Source organism: Schistocerca serialis, chromosome 6 (genome assembly GCF_023864345.2).
Source record: "Schistocerca serialis cubense isolate TAMUIC-IGC-003099 chromosome 6, iqSchSeri2.2, whole genome shotgun sequence".
Lineage (NCBI taxonomy): Eukaryota > Metazoa > Arthropoda > Insecta > Orthoptera > Acrididae > Schistocerca > Schistocerca serialis.
This window is the reverse complement of record NC_064643.1, coordinates 685,292,862-685,319,857: the sequence shown is the minus strand read 5'-3', so window position 1 is coordinate 685,319,857 and position 26,996 is coordinate 685,292,862. Positions and strand designations below refer to the sequence as shown.

Sequence of the window (26,996 nt, the reverse complement as noted above, 5' to 3'; positions counted from 1 at the left end):
TTAGAGAAGGGTAAGAAGAGAAGTGAAATCAGCTCGTACAATCACTGTGATATCGTGACTCCTGTTAAACAATTTTAGCTCCATTCCAGTTGGATAATTAAAGATGAATAAATGAAAAGGGGTGAGCCAAAGGGCTCACTGCATTTTAAGGTGTCGTGTCTGAAACAAGGAAAAAAAATGACTTGACTCTCTAAAGTGCCACGACATCTTCAACATAGGAAAGACGTCGCATGAGAGATTCAGTTCTGCTACGGCAGTGTGAAACATTAATTAAAGGCAGTAATAAGGCTGCTCGAACTCTTCGTACTAACTGTAAGAAAATTGTATGTTGTTGTGGTTTTCAGTCCAGAGACTCGTTTGATGCAGCTCTCCATGCTACTCCATCCTGTGCTAGCTTCTTCATCTCCCAGTACCTACTGCAACCTACATCCTTCTGAATCTGTTAAGTGTATTGATCTCTTGGTCTCCCTCTACGATTTTTACCCTCCACGTTGCCCTCCAATAATAAATCTGTGATCCCTTGATGCCTCAGATCATGTCCTACCAACCGATCCCTTCTTCTAGTCAAGTTGTGCCACAAAGTCCTCCCCAATTCTAGTCAATACCTCCTCATTAGTTATGTGATCTACCCATCTAATCTTCAGCATTCTTCTGTAGCACCACATTTCGAAAGCTTCTTTTCTCTTCTTGTCTAAACTATTTATTGTCCTCGTTTCACTTACTTACATGGTTACACTCCATACAAATGCATTCAGAAACGACTTCTTGACGCTTAAATCTATACTCGATGTTAACAAATTTCTCTTCTTCAGAAACACTTTCCTTGCATTGCCAGTCTACATTTTAAATCCTCTCTTCTTCGACCATCATCAGTTATTTTGCTCCCCAAATACCGAAACTCCTTTACTACTTTAAGTGTCTCATTTCGTAACCTAATTCCCTCAGCATCACCCGACTTAATTTGACTACATTCCACTGTCCATTCCTGTTCTTCCAGGTCCTTTGCTGTCTCTGACAGAATTACAATGTCATCTGCGAACCTCAAATTTCTTATTTCTTCTCGATGGATTTTGATACCTACTCCGAATTTTTCTTTTGTTTCCCTTACTGCTTGCTCAATATACAGATTGAATAACATCGGGGAGTGGCTACAATCCTGTCTCACTCCCGTACCAACCACTGCTTCCCTTTCATGTCCCTCGACTCTTATAACTGCCATCTGGTTTCTATACAAATTGTAAATAGCCTTTCGCTTCCTCTATTTTACCCCTGCCACCTTCAGAATTTGAAAGAGTATTCCAGTCAACATTGTCAAAAGCTTTCTCTTAAAGTCTACAAATGCTAGAAACGTAGGTTTGCCTTTCCTTAGTCTTTCTTCTAAGATAAGTCGTCGGATGAGTTTTGCCTCACGTGTTCCCATATTTCTACGGAATCCAAACTTAATTTTCTAACCTACTTGCCCGATTAAGGGATTTGACATTCCACGCTCCGATCCGTAGAACGACAGTTTTCCTTCTCCTGATACCGACGGCCTCTTGAGTAGTCCCCTCCCGGAGATCCGAATGGGGGACTATTTTACCTCCGGAATATTTTACCCAAGAGGACGCCAATATCATTTAATCATACAGTAAAGCTGCATGCCCTTGGGAAAAATTACGGCTGTTTTTTCCCCTTGCTTTCAGCCGTTCGCAGTACCACAACAGCAAGCCCGTTTTGGTTAGTGTTACAAGGCCAGATCAGTCAATCATCCTGTCTGTTGCCCCTCTTCGGGAACCACACGTTTGTCTGGCCTCTAAAAATTCTATGAAAGCATGGTGTTTAATTGGTTATAAGCAGAACTGTCCTGAAACAGTTGGCGATATCTGAACTAGGACAGAAAATAAGTTTATGTATTTTGTTTTTCCCTAAGAATGTGTTTCTTGCTCTATTTGAGTTTTATGAAAGTTTGTTCCTCTTGGTGTCATCTTAAGTTCTCCTGCTGTTTCTGCTTTCCTGTTATGGTGCGCTTCGCGTATTTTTTACTTTTTGCTGGACACGGAATTGCAAGGCGCCCGCAAGGCCCACAGTAAACAAGAGTCCGCTTTTGTAGGAAGTGCGGCGAACTTGGCTGGGCTGTTGGCCGAGTACTCCGCGAAACCGGGCTAGCGGTGTAATATTCAGCGCGGTGCAGCCAATAAAAGCGGAAGGAGACTGACTTAATGTCGCAGTGCTGTGCGGTTCTGCGGAGAGGTAAATACACGCTGGAATTGTTATTGTGTCGAGCGGCCAGGTGCACTATGAAACCCTCTCGGATATTGTTCCAGCATCTCAGGGGCGACGTTGGCTGTACACGTGGGTACCTTAGAGAAAACGACTGTCTTACAAACATTTTGATTGCCCCAGCAAAGTGAATTTCCTGCATTCAGCGGAGCACCACGTTTTCTCGACTCCTCAGGTGTGTGTCGCTCTGTTGGTGATGACTCATGAGAAGCTTACGTAAGATTTAATATACTCATTCTCATAAATTAAGGATAATTACAGAATGTGGTGGCACACAACGTGGCACTACACAAAACTGGCGCTAATAGCATAGGCACATAGGGAACACACACGACAGAGATCTGTAAGTCGACGGAATTGTTGATAAGATGAGGAAAACCGTACCGAAACACTTGTGCTACAAAACGCCACTGTTTCCTTTGCATGTACCCCGACGTCAATATGGGATATGATTACCATGCACACGTACACAGGCCGCACAACCGGTTGGAATACTCTGGATCAGGTGATCGAGCACCAGTGCCTGTCGGACGTCCTGAAGTGTCGCAGGGATTTGAAGACGTGCAGCGATACGTCGACCGAGAGCATCCCATACGTGCTCGGTGGGGTTTAGGTCTGGAGAACAGGCAGACCACTCCATTCTCCTGATATCTTCTGTTTCAAGGTATTCCTCCACGATGGCAGCTCGGTGGGGCCGTGCGTTATCATCCATCAGGAGGAAGTTCTTGTGGTGTTGTACATTGTGGACGTCCCGTACTGTAGCGCCTGTACACGTTTCCTGTCTGCTGGAATGGTTGCCATAATCTGGAGATCACACTTTGTGGCACACGGAGGGCCCGTGCTACGACCTGCTGTGTTTGACCAGCCTCCAGTCGCCCTGGTATTCTACCCCTCATAACGTCATCAATATGTGTTCTTTGAGCCATTTTCAACACATAGCCACCATTAGCACGTCTGAAAACGTCTGCTCACTTACTCGCTGCACCGTACTCTGACATGCACCAACGCACTTCTGCGTATGTGGACTGCTGCCAGCGCCATAGTGCGACAACCGCAGTCAAGCGCGCCGCATGGTAACACCCCGAGGTGATTTAAACCCCCAAACCGACCACCAGAGAGTTGTTTCACCACGTATCAGCATTATCCTTAATTTATGAGCATGAGTGTAGTTGATCTCAGATCAGTGGCCTTAGACAACAGGTTTGCACACGACATTCAGAAACCCTGTGGAATAAGCTCCTGTCATATCCACGCCACAATTGTAGTCATCATCCCCACAGTGGCATCGAATCTGGATGCCATTGCGTTTGCAGTTCTGTCCATTATCCCGTAAAAGTTGACTCATTTTGATATCTAGATGAACCCACTGGACTTTTGTGGCTCTGGAGGTTCTTTATACTTCTTAACTCATCGTCTTTTTACCTGTTTTGATACGCCTCTCTCATCTCATCCTGGATCAAGTCTTGGACTGTGTGTCCTGCATCACGGCTGGGAGAGACTTATTAGCTTTCTTTGTTCGGGGATCCGTATTTAGCGGCGGTTCATCATTCACTCATATAAGTTAATGACGTAGCCACTGTTCCCCGGAAACAAGTCATCTTCACATCTTCATTGTCATCTCCAATAACACATAAATACCGATCAAGGTGACGCAGTAGCAACACGATAGATTCACATCCACACATTCAGGGGATCGGCAGTTCAAAATTCCGGGTTTTCCGAAATAACTAAAGACAAGATGTGAGTGGGGGAGGGGGCGTTGCTTATGTTTCCTGATAAGTGGTCACAGGCAAGTTTCTTTCCCCGATCCCCTCGCCGGCGGGACATTAGCCCCTGAGTTCCTTCTCTGTAGTGTAATTTGTTAATAAAATTGCTCGAACCACGCTGGATTTCCAGGGAACGACTGTGCGCGAAAATTATTAAGTAAATATCACAGCTATTGTACGTTACTGTTCGAAAAATAAATGAACGTTTCGTGAGCGAAAATGCGGTAACCGGGGCAGAACTTTGCGGATCCTTTCATACCATTAATCTCTGCCGAGGCTGCGTATTGTCCAGCGGATCATGGTCGGTAGCTGTATCCTCAAGTTTTCCTATACCGTCATTAAATTCGACATCAGAACAGGTGTAACGTTGGGGAAACCGCTAGCAGCAGTGGCCTAACGCAGTTTGGTCAGCGGAACACTATGTTGTAGCATTAAGGGGACCACACCCTGCCTGTCTAACCCATGTTAATTGAGGCAAGTATTTGACCCATTTCTGAAAAAAACTATTTGATGCAGGGCCTTAATATTTTTACTGCATTTTACATGATGCTAATAGTCAACTGCACTAAAATCTACTTTATCCATTTTATAGTTTTTAAGAAATGCTTTTTAAATCTATTAACAAAAAATATTAAGTTTTTTCTGCAGAAAATATTTGTTGCTGAACTTCCTAATGTGGGAATATTAATGAATGTAGTACGAGAGGTGGCTTTTTATGTTGTGCAGAGTCTCTGAAAATTTCATTCATTTATCTATGATAGTTTCTGATATAATGGGGCATATGTACTGAAAATTTTAGTTTGCAGGAAATTGACTTCAAAGAGAGGACTTCCTAAATTTGTCACTTACAGTTAAGTAAAACTGTCCTGCTGCATATGATGACCCTTCTTTGGCCTCTAGCAGGTCTTCCAGCTTCTTTTTCACCTTCCTCGATGTTTGTCTTGCTCTCTTGGCCATATTAGATGCAGACCTGTCTGCATCGGTTATCCTCATTTTTTCGCAATGTTGCAGCCCAGTGATCATATTTTCACCAGGATTAATTCCCAGCTTTCTCAGTACCCAACACTTTCCAATATTACCACAACTGAATGTAATGACAGCATCATGAACTCCTAGTTTCATTGTATGCATGCCTACAAATACAGCTTTAGGAAGGCGGTTACAAATTATGCTGTTGAAACATTCATTTGGGTCCTGTCTCTGCCCATGCAGACATTTCCTTAGAAGGTTAGGATGAGCCAAGTCTCTGAAAATAGGTTTAATTGCTGTAATAACAGCAGCAGGAAGAGAGTGCTGGTGAGAATAAGATTCTCCAGTTGCCTGAGCCCTATTGTGTTTGTACCACGAATTTTCTCCTGATGGACACAATCCATGAGATGACTTATCATCAGTAGAGGACTTATGGAAGAATATGGCCCAAATATCTCTCTTCATTGCCTCCAGATTTTCTTTATTCCTCCTGATTGCCTGTCCGGTTAACAATTTTCCGTCCTCTAATTGAAACCGTGTTGTTTACAAACAGCAGAAACAAAAGAATACCGACCGTTGCATTCCAAGGATAGCCAACACTCTCGGGAGTAAAAAAAAAAAAAAAAAAACCAACGTGCAATGTAAGGGATATAAAGATCTAAAATATATGAAGAAAAGTGGACTTGGCACATAAACACACGTGGTAGGAAAATGCTCGAAAAAATTTTTTTCAGCAATATCCTTTTCAGAGTACTTAAAAAAATGGCTCTGAGCACTATGCGACTTAACTTCTGAGGACATCAGTCGCCTAGAACTTAAAACTAATTAAACCTAACTAACCTAAGGACATCACACACATCCATGCCCGAGGCAGGATTCGAACCTGCGACCGTAGCGGTCGCTCGGTTCCAGACGGTAGCGCCCAGAACCGCACGGCCACTCCGGCCAGCTCAAAACAGTCGCAAACGGTTATGCCCTGCTGGCATCGCGCGTTGTCACCCACAAAAATTCCATCGTTGTTTGCCAACATAAAGTCCATGAATGGTTGCAAATGGTCTCCACGTAGCCGAACAAGACCGTTTCCAGTCAGTGATCGATTCAGGCAGTCCATTCGGTGGAAACAGCCCACACCATTGTGGACCAACCAACAGCTTACACAGTGCCTTGTTGACAACTTGGGTCCACGCAATCATGGGGTCCGCCGCACACTCGATCCCTACAATCAGATCTGACCAGACCAGACCACGGTTTCCCAGTCGTCTAGAGTCCAACTGATATGGTCACGAGCCCAGGAGAGGCGCTGCAAGCGATGTCGTGCTGTTAGCAGATGCACTCGCGTCGATTGTCTAGTGCCACAGCCCATTAACGCCACGTTTCGCTGTACTCTCCTAACTGATACGTTCGTCATACTTCACACATTGATTTCTTAGGTTAATTCACGCAGTGTTTCTTGTCTGTTAGCAATGAGAATTGTACGCCAGCGCTGCTGCTCTAGGTCGTCAAGCGAAGGCGTTGTCCGTGATGAGAGGCTATGCCTGAAATTGGGTGTTTTTGGCATGCTATTGACACCGTAGATGCCGGTATATTGAAATGTCTAACGACTTGCGAAATGGAATGACCAATGCATCTAGCTCCGACTACCCTTCCGGGTTCACAGGCTGTGAATTCCCGTCTTGCGACCGTAATTACGTCGGAAACATTTTCAGATGAACTAGGTGCATGCAAATGATAGCTCAGTCAATGCACTGACATTTTACAGCTCGTGTACGCGACAGTACCGTCGTCTGTATAAGTGCATGTCGCTGTCCTATGAATTTTGTCACCTAGTTGTTAAGTCGGCTACTTGTAGTTTTTATTAGTAATCAATTTGAAAAGAGGTATATAGCTCAACTAGTTTTATATCGTGAATATTTTTATCGTACGTTATTTTAGCGATTTAAAAGTTACAAACTTTATACTTCTATTACGTAGTCGACTGTAGCCTTCAGCTTGACGAATCAGAGCGCAGACGTGTTGTTACTGTGAGCGCCTTTGTACTCAAGTGTATGTAGCTGTGTGTTGAAATTGTTTTAGTATGGTAATTTAGTTTCCTATTATTTTACTATCCCTCTTTTTTTCCTTTCGTTTTAAACAGAACACCTGACATGACTTCATAAGAAGTCGAAATCTGTTATGTTACCATTTGAATGACCTGAGGATGTTCCCGAAGCCCGAAAGACTTTTCCGAACGCCAGATGCAAATGTTGTGCCTAATAACATTCTAACATGTGTGCAATGTTGCTTCGCCAGAGAAAACGACATTTCGTAAATACACTAGTGTCCAAATGTACAGCAACAAACAATTATTTTCCTGTGTTGTGTCTAATTAACGGTATAATCATACAACATTTCAACAGATATCCGTCCAATCATGTTTTGCACGGAAGATAGCATTCCGGTCAATTGTCAACAACGTCGACGATGACGTCAGAGCACCTATCAAAGAGGCTAGTGTAAACCGGGTAGCCCCACATCAAAAACTGTTGAAATGTGTGTAAATTCCTAAGGGACCAAATCGCTGAGGTCATCGGTCCCTAGACTTACACACTGCTTATACTAATTTAAAATAACTTACGCTAAGAACCACACAGACACACACACACACACACACACACACACACACACGAGGGGGGAGGGTCAGCCACGCCCGAGGGGGGAGGGTCCGCGGAATCCGTTACATGGCGCCTGAAACCACGCTGCCTCGACGCGCGGCTGCCCCACATCCACAATCAGTGTGTACACAGTCAGAGACGGTGCAGTGTGGCACAGAAAAGACGCCTACCAGACTCTCTGCATTGGAAGGCCTTGGTGTTCTTGTGGTCTTCAGTCCAGAGACTGGTTTGATGCAGCTCTCCGTGCTAGTCTATACTGTGCAAGCTTCATCATCTCCCAGTACTTACTACTGCAACCTACATCCTTCTGAATCTGCTTAGTGTAGTCATCTCTTTGTCTCCCTCTACGATATTTATCCTCCACGCTGCCCTCCAATACTAAAGTGGTGATACCTTGATGCCTCAGAACATGTCCTACCAACCTATCCCTTCTTCTAGTCAAGTTGTGCCACAAACTCCTCTTCTCCCCAATTCTATTCAATACCTCCTCATTAGTTATATGATCTACGCATCTAATCTTCAGCATTCTTCTATAGCACCACATATCGAAAGCTTCTATTCTCTTCTTGTCCAAACTATTTATCGTCCATGTTTCACTTCCATACATGGCTACACTCCATACAAATACTTTCAGAAATGACTTCCTGGCACTTAAATCTATACTCGATGTTAACAAATTTCTCGTCTGCAGAAACGCTTTCCTTGCCATTGCCAGTCTACATTTTAATCTTCCCTACTTCGACCACCATAAGTTATTTTGCTCCCCAAATAGCAGAACTCATTTACTACTTTAACCGTCTTATTTCCTAATCTAATTCCCTCAGCATCGCCCGATTTAATTCGACTACATTCCATTATCCTCGTTTTGCTTTTGTTGATGTTCATCTTATATCCTCCTTTCAAGACACCGTCCATTCCGTTCAGCTGCTCTTCCAGGTCCTTCGCTGTCTCTGACAGAATTATGTCATCGGCAAACCTCAAATTTTTTATTTCTTCTCCATGGATTTTAATTCCTACTCCGAATTATTTCTTTTGTTTCTGTTACTGCTTGCTCAGTATTCAGATTGGATAACTTCTGGGATAGGCTACAATCCTGTCTCACTCCCTTCCCCACTCTTATAACTGCCATCTGGTTTCTGCACAAATTGTAAATAGCCTTTCGCTCCCTGTATTTTACCCCTGCCACCTTCAGGATTTGAAAGGGAGTATTCCAGTCAACATTGTCAAAAGCTTTCTCTAAGTCTACAAACGCTAGAAACGTAGGTTTGCCTTTCATTAATCTATTTTCTAAGATAAGTCGTAGGGTCAGTATTGCCCCACGTGTTCCAATATTTCTACGTAATCCAAACTGATCTTCCCCGAGTCGGCTTCTACCAGTTTTTCCATTCGTCTGTAAAGAATTCGTGTTCGTATTTGGAGGGCCATAAGAAGAATGAAAGCAGGGCAGTCGCAAACTGATGTGGCCCGAAAGCTTAAAGTGAATCCTTTTGTTGTTTCTCCGGTGTGGCGACAATTTATAGAAACCGAAACAGAATCACGAAGATACAGGGCCGGCCGAGTGTGACTTTAGAAGAGATGACCGTTATTTGGCTCTGAAGGCACGTCGGTACCATCTTAGTACTGCACTGAAACTGGCGTCCAACTTCGCAGCATCCACTGGACTTGTATCGAGGCAAGCGGTGTACAGAATGCTTCGCCAGAGTAACCTTTATTGTCGGAGACCTTCTGTTTATGTACCTCTGATGCGTCTTCACAGAAGGGAACGCATAGAGTGGTGTCGTCAATATGCCCCCTGACGGTCCAACAGTGGGCCAATGTTCTTGTAGCAGATGAGTCCCGATTTGGTCTGCAGAGTCACTCTCGACACATTCACATCTGGAGGGAACGTGGAACACGATTTCGGAATCCAAACATCATGGAAAGAGACCGCTATCGAGGAGGATCCGTAATGGTGTGGGCAGGGATTATGGTGACCACTCGAACATCTCTCCATAAAATTGTATGGGTGCATCAGCAAGGTTTAACTGGTGTCAGGCATCGTGTCGAGGTTCTGGGACCTCATGTGCGTTTGTTTCGAGGTGGTGTGGGTACAGAATTCGTATTGATGGACGACAATGTTTGACCTCATAGACCACAGGTGGCTGATGTTTTCTTGGAGACGCAAGATACTGCATGCATGGCGTGGCCTGCTCCCTCTCCCAATTTGAACCCCATGGAGCATGTCTGGGATGCGCTAGGTAGACAGGTTGCATCACGTCAGCATCCACCAACCACTCTCCCAGACTTGCGAGCAACTCTGCTCACAGCATGCCCCGTCGTTTGTCAGGCCTATATTGCTGCCAGAGGTGCTAACACCCCATGCTGAGTGCATTAAGCAGTTGTCGGAATGTGTGTATCCGTTTAAGTTAGAATAAATGAACAACATTTTGTCTATCGTTATGCACATTGCAGTTGTTTACGTTCTGTGTTATTGACATTGTTTCTACTTTACTATGAGCCGTTTACACTGTTTTGTGGCAAAATAAACGCAACCTTGCAAAATTTCCGTATGTTGCTTTAATTCTGGACACCAGTGTAGTTGGGTTTTGCCCGATGCGGTCCAACAGCGCAATAACAGATTTGTGGCAAAACTGCAATTCGTTTCCCTTGAGTCTTTCATTTTATCACCAGTACGTTTTCTGCTAAAGCCTGTCTGTCTGTTTACAATTTACTCTCCGGGTGGCTAGCAACGTGTCATACTAAGCCCTGGTCGTCTTAGTGTCTGGTGGCTCCCTCTGAAATTCACGTCGGAAATTTCTGTGGGCAACACAGGGTGATTTCGTTTCGCATACCACACGAAACGTCAGGCTCTCACTGGAGACGTGCTCATGTCTGATAATTCTTTAGCACCAGAAACAAAACGAAAGAAATCGTTTAGAAGAAAATCTAGCACAAAACTTTGTTAGTTGCTTTACTTGATGCCATGTTTCATAGTTTTCTTAACTGCATTTATAAACTAGATAGGTGTCATATGAACACCCCGTATTTATCTGATTTTAGATATTCATTATTGAAAGGAACGCGGCTGAGGTAGTGAAATATTGACGAATCTGTTGCATTTGTTTCAGGTGAGAAGTGACTGCCGCTACAAAGCCGTCCTTGGAGGCAGTAAGTGTCCAGAAATATTTCTCATATAACCATGCTAAGGTAAGTCTTGTAACATAAAACAGGTCACGTATATAAATGTGCCAGATGAGTGCAGAAGGGGCAACTCTGCCGCTTTTCTACAGGAAAAAAAGTCGAAACCGACGTGCAGTTTCATCATTTCGTGTTAACGATGCATTTCATGAATTGTGTTCAGGAGCTTCTCTCTGTGGTTTTTTTTTCTTTACTGATTTCCGATTAATATATGGTAATATCTCGACCATTCCATTGGGCAAGTAAGTGGCATTACTGGTCCACACGAAATAAGCTCGCTTAGCGCCAGAAATCGGAGATCCTGATGCAAAATTCCAAGGCGACAAGTAGTGTGATAATCATATCTCAGACATCCATAAGTAGAGTCAGACAGTGATTTAGCTACAAAAAAGTTGTTCTCCAAGAAGTTTTTCCTCGCCCAACAGGTCCTCCGCTCGCGGTGTTGTGGTCAGCGCCTCTGCCTGTAGATCGCGCGTCCCGGGTTCGATTCCTGGCCGGTTCCAGGGTTTTCATCGCTTTGGGACTGCGTGTTCTCCTAATCGTTTCATCTCATCGTCGTCTCAAAGATGTGCAAGGCATCCGAGTGCCATCAAACACTTTCGACAGGTGGCCACATAACCCCAGACGGGTATACATGCCATACAGGCCACTGAGGATGAGGTGCTTAGTGCATAAAAAGAAGGAAGTGCGTATGGCATGAAAACAAACAGCCGTTTATTTCTCAAAGAAGAAGAAGAAGACAATATAGAAGCAAGTAACGTACGGCAGAAAACTGTTTCCATTAATTCACATAGATTTGCTATTCTGTATTGCTTCTAAAATATTTCGTTTTTACTTCTTAATTTCCAGAAATATGTCATACCTGAGATCAAGCGTCGTTCTTAGAATACTTCTTTTTTAGCATTTCAACTTTTTCAAACGTACAGTTCGGCACAAGACATTCATAATCGCATAGACAGTCCGGTAATGCTAGACCTATGGTGTTTTATATAAAATTTTATAACTAAAAGGCTTAAGTTACAAATATCGTAAGTTATACCGTATGCTTACAGTACTTATCATTATTGGACGTATACCTGAACAACTTTTTGTAAAGTCTGCTCTAAATTTCCTTTCATTATCTATTACATCACTATCTGTTGTTAAGAATTTTCGCATTTCTGACGTTTATGTGTTTCGGTGGAGACTTTCAAACCTGTTCGCCGGCCTTCTCTTCCAAGTAGTCCTATTTTGCTTTTTCTTGTTTTAAATTGTTACTGTTTTAAACAAGGTACAGTTGAAGAAGAGTGCAGATAAATATCGCACCATCAGACAGCTGCATTTATTTTTCATAGTTGTAACTGTTTTCAGACATGAAATTTATACTTTGCCTTGTATGTAAAGTCCCTTTTTATTCTCTATTTAGCCTCTTTTTGTTTCTTAGTACTGTGGGTGCTCAGACATTTTTTTTTCCACTGAAGTGAAGTATCCATACCGCGTTTACTCTCCCATGTGTCTGCAATAAGCTAGAAAACTCCTTATTTATAAAGTAGTTTCCACGTAATTGAGGTGAAAATTAAACCGCGAAGCAGTACATACATTATATGCGAAAGCACACGATGGTTTCATCTAAAAATGGTTCAAATAGCTCTGAGCACTAAGGGACTTAACATCTGAGGTCATCAGTCCCCTAGAACTTAGAACTGCTTAAACCTAACTAACCTAAGGGCATCACACACATCCATGCCCGAGGCAGGATCGAACCTGCGACCATAGCGGTCGCGCGGTTCGAGACTGAAGCGTCTAGAACCGCTCGGCCACGGTTTCATTTAAAAGTCACCAAGGACGTGAAGAGAGATGAATAGCATGTTCCCGGCTGGAAAAAAAAAGTACTTCCTTTTAGACGTTTTCAGCGAACTATAGATTTATTCTTGCAACAGTGTATATGGAATACATGAAATGACAACATTTAGAGATAAATAGTACAAGCGGGTTCTGAGGTACCAGGTATCGGCCCATGCTGAAGCACCCGTACTAGTATGTGGCGTAAGCCTTCGCAGGTGGCACTGCAGGTGCTGACTCTGGCATCCAGTCGATCGTACAGGTGCCGAATACTGTCGTGGGATACGTTATGCCACGCCTGCCCGACCTGTGCAGGTAGTTCTGTAACAGTTGTTGGCTTACAAGTCACACGAGTCACTTCTCATCCCACGATAGCCACACACGTGTTCGACTGGAGACAAGTCCAGAGATCGTGCTGCCCAGGGAAGTTGCTGCAGGTGTTGCAGAGCACGTTGAGTTTCACGGGCAGTATGTGGCCGAGCATTATCCTGTTGGAACAGCGCATCACCTACCTGTTACAAGAATGGCGAAAGAACGGGTCGAACAACATTCTGCACTTGCCGAGCACTGGCTAGCGCCCGCTTTAGAAAGGTGAACGAGAGTTGTAGCTTTTCGCAGTATGGCCTGGGGTGGGACCGGTGTCTTGGACGAATGCGCTCCACGAAACAGTGCTCACCAGATCTACGGGGCAAACGACCATCACTTTGGTACAGGCAGAATCTGCTGTCATCGCTGAAGACCACGGCGCTCTGTTCCATCTTCCAAGTGATCCTCTGACGGCACCAGTCGAGCCATGGACGTCCATGCTGTGGCGTGAGTGGAAGATGGGCTGTAGATGTGCGTGCCCCTAGTCCCACTGCTAACAGCCGGTTCGTAGCAGTTGTTGTTGACATGTCTGGGCTCAAGCGTCCTCTTATCTATGCTGTGGTAGCTGTACAATCTGCCGCTGCTGCCTTTACAATGCGACGATCCTAGAGGGCGTCTGTGCTGCGTGAACGTCCAGAACCTCTTTTAGGGGTGTGAGAACGTTCATGTGACAACGTACCAGCATCGTTGTACAGCTGACGCTGCACGTCCAAATTGTGTGGCAGTACTCCGAAAGGACCATCTCGCTACTCCAAAGGCCACAATTTGACCCCTTTCAAATTCGTTCACTTGGCTGTACGAAGCACGAGTACGTCTCCGTGGCATGGTTGCCTGCTTGTTTCACACATTTGCACCATTCTGAGCCTTCTGGCTGTAAGCACTCCCTATTAAAGAGGAGTGCTATGCCACGGTACTCTCTGTTGGCGGATGACGGAAGCGTTGTCAGTGCAGCTTCTACCCCACAGGTGTCATATGCCATAATGGGATCAAAATCGAGGTAGTCTTTCCAAGGGTACTCCCCCCCCCCTCCCCCCCCCCCCCCCTTGGCAGTGTGTTTACAATCCATGCGCTGCAGTTTCTTCTCGGGCTCATGCCTATTTCAGTCACGCTGTAATTTTATGAAGGATCATCCCTTCAGGCTCCTTGCACCGCCGGACCACGATAAACTGGATGTGCGTGACATTTAAGACGCCCAGCTCCTTGCTTCATTTTATTACGCCTGTAACACAGCTGCCGTCTTCTAATTTCGTCGTGTCCAAGCAAATCATCGTGCTTCGATTGCTCTGGGTAAACATTGTCGTGTTCGGAAAGCATGTGATATCTCCGCCATCTAAAAAATAATAATTTGTTATTTCATTTGCTGCCATTAAAAAGATAGTCTCGCAAATATTCCTAATTAATTGGCGAAAAATCTGCCAAATTAAAATTGACACTCTCTCTCATTTGTTTTTAATTACGTGAGTATAATACTGCGTGAAGCGGTTTCGTTCATGAAATATTTTGAAATAATAACTGAAAAAACATTAAACAGACGGAGGAAGTTTTGCTGCGAGTGTATTGAAAAGCTGTTGGATACGATGGTGACAACTTGCAATATTTTCAGTGCGAGAGTTCACACAGTTATGCCGTGAACGGCGAATATAACGGGGAAGTTGTCTGGAGCTGATGCCAGTAGAAGTCAATTATTCTCTTCCCTCTTCCTGCAACAGAGAAATATTCAGCCGGTTTTCAGCGGACCGGTCAGCGCTTCACCCCATCTTGGAACTCGTGGGTGCAAAAATGGTTCAAATGGCTCTGAGCACTATGGGACTTAACATCTATGGTCATCAGTCCCCTAGAACTTAGAACTACTTAAACCTAACTAACCTAAGGACATCACACAACACCCAGTCATCACGAGGCAGAGAAAAATCCCTTACCCCGCCGGGAATCGAACCCGGGAACTCGGGTCGTGGGTGCATTCTGAAGTCACGAAGGTGAGGGTTCTTCACGTGATAGCGTCGTTCACGCAGTTTCGTGAAGCTGCTTCACGTCGTGAAGAAAAACGCTGTCATGTAAAAGGAATGGCATCGAAACGCTATATGACAGACAAAAGGAAGAATAGGGACACAGCAGTCATTTACAATCCCACTGGTTTTTTAAAACTATTGTTGGATATCCAGATTTCAACTATTAGTATTCATGTTCAGCGGTTACATCAGACGCATAGCAAACATAAAGTATTGCACTGCAGAATCTGGATACGCAAGAATAACAAAAAGCCAGTGGGGTTGCGACTGTTTGCTGTGTCTGTCATTAATTAATCTACGGTCTCAGTGCATAGTGGTTCGTTATGGAATCAAAATTGGTGTACAGACAAAAGGCCGAAATGCTAATTCGACCTTCAGAATTTGTTTCACTGTAGAAGATTGTAAAGTGTTCTTCTTTTCAGTCACCACACGAAAGCGAAATGAAAGATAATGAAATAAGTGATCGCGGAAAGGAAAATAACCTTAAATCGCTCAGCACAGGAAAGCCATATAGGTCGGATGGGATACCAGTGCAGTAACTTCACACAGGGTTGCCACAAGTTCTGAAAATCAGGGAATTTCAAACGTATCAGGGAAAGTTGGAAAAAAAGCACTGGAAAAATCTCGCTTTTGTCTCAGTAGCATGAAATTGTTTGTTTACTGAGATGTCATCATCGCTGGCTGGGCGCAGCGGAGTACTTGGGCCGCTTCCCTACTCTCTCATTCTTACTGCTTCTCCCCCTCCCACCCCTCCACACAGCTTGAAGTCAGTGCTGCCACCACTACTTGCTGCTAGACTAGCAGTTGTCGACGAGAGGTTGGGAGGCGTGAGGAGTAGTTTGTTTGGATCTGATTCTCAGTGATTGTTGACGCAGCGACCGGAGACAACGGTCATGTGTGCATGAGTTATGTCTGAGTGATTGTGTGAATGTGTGTGCTCTCTGGTTTTCTGACAAAGGCTACGGCCAAAAATTTAATTGTGAGAGTGATTGTCTTTTTTGTGTGCCTGTCTGCTGCTCCGCGATCATCTTTACGGTATTAGTTCTCAGAGTATTTGCGCAAATTATCTGTTGCGTGGGTGATCACCGCGGCCTCATTTCATGAACATGGTGTCTGTGACACGGGAATAGATGGCCAAAAAAGGGGACTTGCGTAACGGGCCAAAACCGGAGGCCATATATGTTGGTATCTCTAACGGATCGGACCTGCCGATCTGAAGCGCATAGTTTCTCACTAATGTTGTGAGCGTGTGAGGTTGCTATTCTGTCATTCTGCGCAACGGATTAATCTGAGATGAACCCTTTACCCTGTGGCTCCTGGAAGATGCAATTTCCACCTTCACACTACTACAGAAGTCAGACAGACGCTCCTAACGTTCTAAAGAGAAATGCCGGAAAAACTTTCAGCTGGAGTCGTCCGCTGTAAGGAAATGACACAAAAATTCAAAAAATGTCTTACGTATACTGGATAGTACTGGAGTAGTGTTAGTGTAAGAAAAACATGAAACTAACGAAAATTATTATTTCTTTTACTAAAATTCTGAGAAATCATCATGGCACTTTTAGCTATGACCTGAACACGTTATTTCCTGGTTCTTTTCGGAATGTGAAGTTATCTCTCAAGGATAAGTTTCGCTAATGAAATTTCTATACAAAGTTTAAGATTGTTATTGACTTGGCAGAATGGCTGAGAGCCGCGCCTACTCAACTTGAATAATTATCCATTAGAATGTTGCTAGGTATGGTCGAGGCTGTCGCGTGTGAAATGCAGTTGCAGTGAAGTGTACTGTTGCGGAGGAAATAAGAAGGGGCTCGCAAGAGCTGTAGCGCACAATACCGTAAGCTGCGACGACTGCTGTCTGCGGCGCTCGCTGCTGACAAATAAGATAACTCTCTTCCTATCTGGACTGACCTTCGCCAATCAAACTCTCCCTACGCCTTGATGAAGTCAAGGTCTCCTATTCGCCCCTAGTCTAACTATTGGCGTTTAACTATAACTCTGTCCGTTCACACCGCGCAATAAGTGTGGCGGCCAACACAGTGAACAACGCTTAATCGCAAGGACCCAATATAGAGTGGCATTTCGATTCGCTCTCGACAGAGGTACTCTCCCAGTGAATTACTGAGGAGAGACTTGTTCCTCGCTCTTTGAGTACACGTACGAGCGCGCACGCTCTCGTTACGTGTTCTCGCTCCAAGAGCGACAACGGAATGGCCCCTCTCCACGCCAGACGTGAAGGGGTATATCTTTCGGTCTCTTCCATTACTCCTTCAGCTCAAGGCGTCAGAAATATCGTCTGCCAACCAGCATTGCTGTTCTAAAACGGGAGAACGACGTTTCGTTTAAGGCGACCAATCCGGAAATCTGTAGTATCAGCGTTTGGCGTTTGCTGTCTCCCTGTGAAAATCTCTGAAACTGCGTGCTATGTGTAAAGAATGCGTAGGCTGGCCGCTCCCACACAAATTAGCGGAATTTGCTTTTAAGCCGAACACGGGGTCGTCCTTTCACTCGGGCAAACGCTGTCTGCTCTACGGGCGCTCGCCGGCCGACGTAGATGGGTTGGGACCGGCCTCCTGGCGTGCGGTTGCCTCTCTCGAACTAAAAGCTCCTGTGACCGTCGTGTCTGGAATGTATGTGTGTACGCCAGCCTCGAGTATTTCAACCACGGTGCGCACTTGCGATTTATTAGTTATTTGCATATCGTTTACATGAATTCATACAACATTGACTTTATCTTATCGAGTTTGGGTTCGAGTGAAGCGTCTTGATGTGCGGAATATGATTGTGAGGGCGGAATATGTAAGCAATGAAGGTCAGGAGACCACGACATCGTACGACGTGCGTGCCCTGCCTGTCTGATCTAGTCTCACAGATCTGCCCGCAGACCGGGTCTGTCTGTGTGTGACGTAATGTGGCGGATTTTCATGGTTTATCCACGGACCCAGGACTGCGGTGCTCCTCAGCAGGCCAGAGGCCACGGGCGATGGATTTTAGGAATTGCGACCATCTCACGGCAAGTACGTTGTACAGTGCAGTGTTTTATAGACATTTTATTTATTCTAGTACATTTTGGCTCTTCAAAAGTTACTTATATATTAGAAAGTATGGACCACAAGACGAAGAAAATTTTGGCAGTTTGTACGCTATGTACTCATGTATTTCTTGAAAGAAAAACCACACAATACCTGTAGGATGATAGACATAACACAGTGGGTAATAACCGACAATAATGAACATAGTAGAAGCAACATTTTACTATCTGTCACCTACAGTGTTAGTATACACAACTCTTCCCCACGTTACACATTTCTTTCAAGAGGCCTACTTTTTTCTGAGGTTATTTCTGAAAGCAGTGAAGGTATTTTAAATCTGTCTTGCGACTGCAACAAAATGCGTATTTTTGTCACCAAATATGTTTCGCTGTATTGAAATATAATAATATCAGTGTTCTTTCTAAAACGAATATGCCATTTGGCCTGCTTTCTCCATCTAATAACAGTTGATTCCAAATACTATCACCGATCACAAGTAATTGAAAAATGGGTTATTCATCCCCCATATTTTTAGCCTGCTTCTAGCTGATGGTATTTTGTCTGTCCTGCGTACATGCGTTTTGACCATACGTGGAATTTGCTATCCCACATATATAGTTTCAGCCTATCCACGTTCTATAGTTCTATAAAATCGTCCTCGAGCTAGGACATTATACACACACACGCATTAACTTCCTGCGCCTTTGACCCGGTCATCGGATCACTTTCGTAACACATTTTACGCCAATCACATGGAAGAAGACGAATTCTCAATTTGCGCATGCGTGTTCCTTTCTGGCATTCTCACAGCTTAGATGCCGGCGCCACCTCTGTTTACCTGGGAGCCCGCGGTCCACCGAACGTTAGCGGGAGTGAGGAAGCACGCTTCAGACGTTTGAGCGAAGTACAACCATTGACATGGTACACACGTACCGTTTATTTTACGTTTTATGCGAGTCGTTTGCCCTTTTGGGCGTTCTGTATTAATGATGGACCATGCCTCTATAGGCAGTTTGTAGTGTTAGTGTATTCCGAAGGAGGCGTGGGTATCCGCGCCGAAACCTAGGTCAACACTCGGTTTCTATTTGCAATCGAGGCGGATTCTTTATAATCATTAAATTATTCACGATTGCTGACACGCTGCAATGTTAAAAGTTCTCTAATACGGTCATCTTTACCCTTCAGTTATTTCACCACCAAAAAGGCGGACTGGCCATGGACAGTTCCGTTTCAGGTACCCTAGCGGGTATTTTTATTAATAATTAAGAAAATATTGTTTTTAGCTTTCACCTAGATGTAGCGAGGAATATGGTGCTTTATCACAAATACGTATTTGACAGTTATGCGCCCCATCGAAGTAGCAAAGACGACGTTAGTAAATTTGCATTTGCCTTCAGATGTATGTTGAAATCCAGTTTATTGTTGAGTTGGAAGACTAATGGAGTTCAAATTTTTAGGATTTAACAGTCACTGGGGAGGGGCCTAATCTACTAACAGATAATTATTGTAAGCCTCGCCAATGGTTTTTAAGTGTATTTCATGCCCTTGCATAGATAATTTCCTGGTTGCACTTTATGCTACTTATTGATTTTCCTGCATTGGTTCATTCCTCCACGTATGGATTTTGCACCGCTTTCACTTTTCCTCCATTTTTATCTTTTTTTTGTTTTTCATCTGTCATGCCCGTCTCTTGGTCTTTTTTCTAAAAAAAATCTTTTACCCCTTCCTTCATCCCCCTCCCTCTTTATCTTTGCTTCTTATTGAGATTGTTAGCTTTGGTAAACAATACATCAGCACTTTGTCATCGTTTTACGTTCACTCAAATTCTTAGCATACACAAACGCTAACGTAAACGGTTTTTGTCTCTCTAAGTTTCCCATTACAGTTACATACACTGAAGTCTCTATGCTCCCTATTCTTGTTACGTCTTGTGAAAAATCGTATTTATTTTAATTATGTACTGTCTTACTCCTTTCACTATCTGTGAGCACACGTAATAAAGTTCGCAATGTGCATTTCCCCTTTTTCTCTCATTCGTATTTAACTATGTGTACTCTATTCTGCTAGACTAACTTTATAATATTCTTTCATTTATAAAATATAATTCATATTGATTTTGAGTTTCATGTAATACGACACACGACTACTGTGCCGCCCAGCTTCCTCTGCTCGCCCCAATACTTAACCGCAGATCTCTGTCTTATATTCTCTCGTTTTGACATATTTGTAATGATGTATTTTATGGTACTGGTTGTATTACTTCCTTTTTAGTATGCGTTCCTTTTTAAATATTTTTATGCTTGTGTTTGACATGTCGAACGCCTGTGCGTTGTGCTGCCATGCACGCCACCTCGTATGGTGGCCATTTTTGTCACCTTGTACGTAACGTCGTGTTTGCCTACTCAGTTGTACTCTCAAAGGTGGTCACTTGTACACGACGCCGTACTGTGTGTCGTAAGCCCCCTGCCTTCTTTGGGACGTTCATTTTAATTCATGTTCTTTTAAACTTTTGTCAGTTTACTATTTGTTAGCTATTGTGAATAAGTGCGTTACTCGCGACTTTTGTAACATATCTGCGGATATTCGGAAGATTTGTTTACTCGAAACGCTTAAATAAAGCTGAGTCGCTGAACATCAAGTGACTGAATTTTTCTCCAGCGACCGTAACATTAGTGTATAAATACAAAAGTGTTTTAAACGAAAGAATAACTTTCATCTTAGCAGCGGCCAAAAATTGTCTGGGAAGGCAGAGATAAGTATATATATCACAAATAACTGATCACAAATAACAGATGCACGTGTAGCAGAAGAGGAGACATGACAATTAATAGTGACGGACTGCATCAAACCTTTCGGGATTTGAACTCCGGCGCTATCTGGTGGGAGTCCAGTGGCTTGATCACACCGCAGCCTGACTCGATCGAAAGGACATTCTACGGAGGACAAACAAGTTTCCTGACAGGTTCGGACCAGAACTCGAACCTGGAGGCTTTGTATTTAGCGGGAAAATGCTCTACCGATTGCAAGGTGAAAATTTATTCTGAAACAGCAAAGTGCATTTGCATGTAAGCATTAAATCAGACTGGCAGAGTTATGTCACAAAAGAAACACGACGACAATCAAGGATTGTACCTCATACGTATGGACTAATAACTGGACATTTATTACCGAAGTGGACCACCAGCCCACGTTCGCCTTGGGCTTTCGGCTTCGTTAACAGTCTTTAAACGTTTAAATAGAGTACCCGTCGGCGCTACATTCCGTCTGTCCTCTGCTGCTGACAGCTGTCCATCACGCATTTCCGCCGGGAAATGGATTCGCAATTTCGGCCAGTTGAGAGAGAGAGAGAGAGAGAGAGAGAGAGAGAGAGAGAGAGAGAGAGAGAGAGAGTATTGTGTAATCGTCGGAGTGACTTCAGTTGACGCACATTCAGCGGGCGTCTGTTGCGAGAGCGAACGAGCTCATTTTACACTCTGTGTCTGTAGTAATTTACCGAAATCGCACTCACATCTGCCGCTTTCAGTGATGCGTTTGTGATTGAAGCCTCATCTCTCTGTGTAAGTTTATCACTTCGTGCGGTAAAATGACAATCCCATAAATAGTTCCTGCCCAGCGAGTGCAATATTTGTAGCAAAAATTTCGTTTGTACTTACATTACGTCAGTCGTAACCCACGTATCTCGCAGAGAGGGGTCTTTTGTAATGTGGAAAGTTGTAGCAGGGCAAAAAACGGTAATTTTAGAATTTTCTATTTAGTTATTCAGTCACGTAACAAACTTACATAGCGTGTCGCAGGAGGAATGGCCAATATTCACGTGTGTGACAGGAACGATCATTCGAAGCAAAAAAAGTCCAGGGAACATGGGCTCCAAAGGGCATACCGTGCTATGAGCACTTCTTCATTACAGTGCTATGATCAGTTCTCCATCTTCGATACTGTGAATCAAATAGCTTCCACTGGAAGCTCTTTTCTTCCCATAGTTTGGGAAGTGTTAGTATAGACCAAAACAAGAAAAAATGTCCAGGAAAGATGGGGACAAATATGCCTTGGTACCTTAACAGCTACCAGCACTTGTTCATCTTCGTTACTGTGAAACACATCTCTTCCACTGAAGAAGCGCTCCTAGTTCTTAAGGTACCCAGGCATGTTAGAGCTCGTGATAACTGGACGTTGTTGCTTCGAATGACCGTTCTTGTCGTATCCACGAATACTGACGATTTCTCCTAGGACACCTTGTGCAGTCCAGTAGTAAACTCTGCGACATTGCCCTCAAATCATTTCAGATGTTCTGGTAGAATGGTGAATACAAGTGTTGACACGTGTCTGAATCATTTCTGCAACTGCAGAGATTCATTTATCCCCTAGTAATGATGTATTATCCCAGTAAGTCTCTCCCAAAACAGTTATCCCGCAACTCGTTGGTGAATGTCAGCGACATAAACTGGTTTCTCCGTTCTTTAAATCGCCCATCGCAGTAATCGTGATCGTTCGTATTCCTGAAGTAGAGTCATTAATTTTAAGGTACAGATTTTTTCTGATCTGGGGAACTGTTTGTAGCCGCTAAAACTGAACACTACCTGCTTTATATGTTTCACAGTTTGGGCGTAGTATTTTTGCCAGCTTGTAAATTTCTAGCAGTACTGAATTGTATGCAGCTCATTCCGAAATCAATTTATGATGCCTTGGAAGTTCTATTCATGTTCTGAAATTTTTTCTGCCTTTTTGAATAAGGGGACTGGTTTTGAGTTTTATTCCTATAATTATATCGACTGCAGGAACGATGTCATTTGGATCTTGTGACCACACGATAGCGGAAGGTCATGTATGTACTATCAGAAATAACAGATGAGTGAAAGTAGGACCATGTTTTACACCATTTCTGATTGCTTCAGATTTCTAATTATAATTGCTATGTTATTGGCGTAGATCAGGTACACCGTTCTTTTCGACACAATTTTGTGGAGTGCGCTGGGTCCACAGTTCGTTCTTCATTGTGTAAAGGAGTTTTCTTTTTCATCAAGCGTCTACAAAACTTATTTATATTCGTAATGGTTTCAAATTGCTAAATTTCCTACGGGACAACCCCTTTGTCACTTGTCCTGTTTAGGAAGAGGACCCAGATGTTAACTGTGCGACACTGGGGCCACCAGATAGCGTCTTGTGTGTGCAGATAAGCTGCTGCTGCAAGCACGTCGCAGGTTGCGGCCGCCGCCGACGCCGCAGCCTGGGATATATACACACACACCAAAAACAGTTTTGCATCACGTCGGTTCCGTGAGTTCCGGAACCTGTACAGAAAACTGGAATAGAGATCAACATGAACATCATTTTATTGCTCATGAAAACCACACGTTGCGTGGTGTACCATCATACAGCGAGGCATTCAGAGGTGGCGGTCCAGATTGCTGTACACACCGATACCTCTAATACCCAGTAGCACGTACTCTTGCATTCATGCATGCCTGTATTCTTCGTGGTCTACTATCCACAAGTTCATCAAGGCGCTGTTAGTCCAGATTGTCTCACTCTTCAACGGCGATTCGGCGTAGATCCCTCAGAGTCGTTGGTGGACCACGTCGTCCATAAACAGCCCTTTTCGATCCATCTCAGACATGTTCGATAGCGTTCATGTCCGGAGAACATGCTGGCCACTCTAGTCGAGCAATGTCGTTATCCTGAAGGAAGACATTCACAAGACGTGCACGATGGGGGCGCGAATTGTCGTCCATGAAGACGAATGCCTCGCCAATATGCTGCCGATATGGTTGCACTATTGGTCGGAGGATGGAATTCTCGTATTGTACAGGCGTTACGGCGTGTTCCATGACTGCCGCGCGGGCTTAGCCGAGCGGTCTAGGGCGATGCAGTCATGGACTGTGCGGGTGGTCCCGGCGGAGGTTCGAGTCCTCCCTCGAGCATGTGTGTGTGTGTGTGTGTGTGTGTGTGTGTGTGTTTGTCGTTAGGATAATTTAAGTTAAGTAGTGTGTAAGCTTAGGGACTGATGACCTTAGCAGTTAAGTCCCATAAGATTTCACACACACATTTGAACATTTTTTTGTTCCATGACTATCAGCGGCGTACGTCGGTCCCACATAATGCCACCCCAAAACAGCAGGGAACCTCCACCTTGCTGCACTCGCTGGACAGGGTGTGGCGTTCAGCCTGACCGCGTTGCCTCCAAACACGTCTCCGACGATTGTCTGCTTGAAGGCATATGCGACATTCATCGGTGAAGAGAACGTGATGTCAGTCCTGAGTGGTCCATTTGGCTTGATGTTGGGCCCATCTGTACTGCACTGATTGGTGTCGTGTTTGCAAAGATGGACCTCGTCATGGATGTCGTGAGTAAAATTGTGCATCATGCAACCTTTTGCCCACCGTTTGCGTCGTAAGACGACGTCCTGCGGCTGCACGAAAAGCAGTATTCAACACGGTGGTGTTGCTGTCAGGGTTCCTCCGAGCCATAATCCGTAGGTAGCGGTCATCCACTGCAGTAGTAGCCCTTGGGCGGCGTGAGCGAGGCATGTCATCGACAGTTCCTGTCTCTCTGTATCTCCATGTCCCAACAACATCGCTTTGGTTCACTCCGAGACGCCTGGACACTTCCCTTGTTGGGAGCCCTTCCTGGCAGAAAGTAACAATGCGGACGCGATCGAACCGCGGTATTGACCGTTTAGGCATGGATGAAGTACAGACAACACGAGCCGTGTACCTCCTTGCTGGTGGAATTACTGGAACTGATCGGCTGTCGGACCCCCCTCCGTCTAATAGGCGCTGCTCATGCATGGTTGTTGACATCTTTGGGCGGGTTTAGTGACATCTCTGAACAGTCAAAGGGACTTTGTCTGTGATACAGTATCCACGATCAACGTCTATCTTCAGGAGTTCTGGGAACCGGGGTGATGCAAAACTTTTTTTGATTTGTGTATATATAAATAGACCTGATGGTTGGTGAGCAGCCATAGCACATTCGCACCATCAACAGAACAGGCTCCACTAACGGTACAATACGCCTTTCACATCACTGGCAACGGGTTCTACACAACGCTGGTGACTACTTTGAAGGACAGTAACAGGTGCAAACATGTAACTCTTTTTTATCGGTTGTGAATAAATAGTTGCCACTATTTAAGTTCCAACCTGTCTATCTGCCCAGTGGCAATAGTGGTCTGAAGTGCAGCACACCCAGACAGAGTTCGGTGTCCCGCACCGGTGGCACGGCTTGCATGTCGACACACACCAGCGGCCATCGCTGAGGTTTTGTCACCCTCAAGCCAGCGACACAGGGCAGACGGCTCGGTGAGCAGGTCTCACAGCCAAGTGGCGCTGGTGGTGATCCACGCTGTCCAGCGTAGTCGAGTGGCTTCAAGCCGGACTGAATTAGAGGGGTGAGGGGGGAGGGGCTTGCAGGTCAAATTTAGACAGCCACATTGCCAAAGATTCGTCGTTGAATTGCTTAAAGATTCTGGAAACAATTTCTGATTGGAGGTTTGGCACTGCCAGAAGCGGACAGCAGCTGACAGATTCGTCGATGACCGATGATTTCTGTCGTTCAGTCCCCTGACACATCTCGACCAGCACCGACTTGCCCTTCTTGCGTCAACAACAACGCACGGCGACTAATCACGTCTGTACTGTTTTTCCATTAGTCACACCAACAAGCAGACTGAATTGCAGGCCGGCGAAAGCGTGACACCATCCGCAATTCCCGCTGGAAGCTTTCCTCACCGATATCGTCAGCACTGTCTTCTTGCGGAGCTCGTAAGCAGCATCAGTGAAATGCTCACATATTACCGGTGACGTATTTCTGGTTCAAATGGCTCTGAGCACTATGGGACTTAACATCTATGGTCATCAGTCCCCTAGAACTTAGAACTACTTAAACCTAACTAACCTAAGGACAGCACACAACACCCAGTCATCACGAGGCAGAGAAAATCCCTGACCCCGCCGGGAATCGAACCCGGGAACCCGGGCGTGGGAAGCGAGAACGCTACCGCACGACCACGAGATGCGGGCACGTATTGCTGCAAAAGAAGAACTCACTCACGTGATCAAACTGACAAGTCGGTTTCATATATGTTCTATTTACCAGCGTTGTTTTTTTAAACTATAATTTTGGGTATTTCACTTACGCCATGTCAGATCTCTTAAACATCAGATACGTTTCATGATATTCGATGCGCAGCTTGCGACGTCCTCCTCATGAAACTGGTTTCCTCAAAGCTAGGCACCACGTCGAGTCGAGGGGAGCCGTATTCTGGTCCATAAGACATCCTTCAGATGAACAATCAGCACCTTGTTCATTGAGGGTACCACAGCCGTGTACTCATGCACTGAATGCGGGATTTTTCTCACTCAGGCTTTTATGTATTTAAACTTTACTATCGTTTCACACAGGTTTTAGGCTTTTTAAACCAATGTTCAGAGATTACTGAGAAAAGTTACTACATGTACAGAAATGGGCGTGAAATTGCTTACCTTTGCACATTTCTCTCCTTATGTGCACAAACTAATTGTCAAAACACCTAAAACAGTTAGAACTTTTGTGAACGAAAACGAGTGGAACACACAACGTGAATTCGCTGTCATGTATATACGTATGGAAAAACTTTCTGGATATTCGCTATGTAATGGATTGCCTAAAACCGAAACTGGTTGTGAAACGAAAGAGAAGTTTAAATAAGTAACAGCCTGTGCGGGAACAAAATGTCGCCTTCATTCAGTTGGTCATATAGCAGTTCATCCAGAATCGTCACCTTCATCTTACTCGGCGCGTAAGGCTATATCTTTGCTGCTGCTACTGATCTTGCTCTTGCCGGTGGCGCACCTGGAAAATTCTTCAAAGACCAGATGAATTAATTGACTGATTAATTCACAGCTGTAGTTATCGCATCAAGGCAATTAGGCGAATACGTGGTGTGGAAGCGAGAGTTGAGGCATCTA

At 44.5% G+C, this 26,996-nt stretch overlaps 1 protein-coding gene across 1 annotated transcript in view; it reads left to right on the top strand.

Annotated features, from left to right (window-relative positions):
* LOC126483609 (CD109 antigen) overlaps positions 1-26,996 on the top strand; it is an 847,818-nt gene that overhangs the window by 380,528 nt on the left and 440,294 nt on the right. The window contains exon 3 of the mRNA XM_050106646.1: positions 10,753-10,792. The gene's annotated coding sequence lies outside the window, so the exon portion shown is untranslated. The remainder of the gene's footprint in view (positions 1-10,752; positions 10,793-26,996) is intronic.